Below are 1,958 nucleotides of genomic sequence, written 5' to 3' on the forward strand. Positions count from 1 at the left end.
CTTGTTACCCAGGCTGGAGTGCAATGGCACGATCTCGGCTCACCGCAACCTCCGCCTCCTGGGTTCAGGCAATTCTCCTGCCTCAGCCTCCTGAGTAGCTGGGATTACAGGCACGCGCCACCATGCCCAGCTAATTTTTTGTAGTAGTAGAGACGGGGTTTCACCATGTTGACCAGGATGGTCTTGATCTCTTGACCTTGTGATCCACCCGCCTCGGCCTCCCAAAGTGCTGGGATTACAGGCTTGAGCCACCGTGCCCGGCGATAATCTTTATTTCTAACAGTGATTATAAATTCTATCCTTCTACTTCATGTGTAAGTTTTAAAGTTTTCTGGAGTGTCTAATTTTCTTTTTCATTAACACAGCTGATCCGCAGATAAAAGTAAAAAGAAAAAATTTAGGAAACCAAAATGTCAGATTTCCCTGCAGACTAGCTGTGAGTTTCTTCTTGGCAGGGCATTGCTGTAAATCTCAGCCCTTCTATTGAATCTGCTGTCTTCCCCTCGTACGTGCATTGACAGAGAATCCAGATAAAATTAAAACTCAAAGAGCAGGATGCTGGAAGTGCCAGGGAAATTATTTTTATTTATTTATTTATTTATCTATTTATTTTTGAGACGGAGTTTCACTCTTGTTACCCAGGCTGGAGTGCAATGGCACCATCTCAGCTCACCACAACCTCCGCCTCCTGGGTTCAGGCAATTCTCCTGCCTCAGCCTCTTGAGTAGCTAGGATTACAGGCACGTGCCACCATGCCCAGCTAATTTTTTGTATTTTTAGTAGAGACGGGGTTTCACCATGTTGACCAGGATGGTCTCGATCTCTTGACCTCGTGATTCACCCGCCTCGGCCTCCCAAAGTGCTGGGATTACAGGCGTGAGCCACCGCGCCCGGCCCAGAAATTATTTAATTATGAGCTGTAGACACATAGATATTGCCTTCACATTGGAATGGGCACATCTAGAGGAATTTTACCTCCTCAATCCAAGATTGTCTCTGGGCATTATAAGAGGCTTTGGCATAATTTTTTGATCCAAATTTATGCATAGTCATTCTCCTATGAAAAATGCATATCCTTAATAGTTGGGACAGAGCAGGTATTACCAAAACATCCAATAAAAGGAGTCCTTGTATTTAATATAAATTACTCATGAGGAAAGAGCACCAGCCTCAATCACTGTAAAATAAGGCTAGTTCTGACTTTGGTTAGCTTGCCATGTGATTTGAAGAAGCAAGTTAACTTCTCTTTGCCTTGGTTTTCTTATCTGAAGAATGAACGTTTTTATTTTTAATCCCTTCTTCTGTAATGACACCATTCATATGTAGAATACACTCCATTCAGTGTCATTCCTTATTCCATGTAGTGATTCTTAATAGGAATGCTGTCTATTGAGAGCCAGGATGAGAATCACGAGGTTGAGAATCACCACTAGGTTATCTCTGAGGTCATCCAGAATTCTTAAATTCTACACATCACAACTCCAGGAAGGTCAAGAGTTCCCAATACAATGTTTTTAGGCAAACACTTACCTTTCACATTACTTTCGTCAAAGAATGGTTAGTGCTCTTGTCAGGAGGATGCTTCTGTTGTTAAACTACAGTTTTGGTGTATTATGACTAGTTTAGTTTTCTCTTTAGTATGTCAATTTCAGGCTTCAGAAGTCAGCTTTAAGGATGCTTCTGTATAGTGTAAGCACTTTAGGACTTATCGAGCTAAATTCTCTGCCTAAATCAGCAATGAGAAATAGCTTATTCACTGTTGAATTAGCATTGAGAAACCTTTGCATTGATATGGAAGTATCCAGGGTATGTGTAGCAGGACTTAATAAACTTTCATTAAAGATTTATTTTAGCCAGTATTTTAATTTACATTTCATAAAAGGATTTTAATTTTTTGGTGGAATTTGCAGTGAAAGTACTATTGTTAGAGAAGTGATTTCACTTCTAAATCCCTCTAA

The sequence above is a fragment of the Aotus nancymaae genome, unplaced genomic scaffold (genome assembly GCF_030222135.1).
Source record: "Aotus nancymaae isolate 86718 unplaced genomic scaffold, 86718_ANA_hifiasm-v0.15.2.pri h1tg000041l, whole genome shotgun sequence".
NCBI lineage: Eukaryota > Metazoa > Chordata > Mammalia > Primates > Aotidae > Aotus > Aotus nancymaae.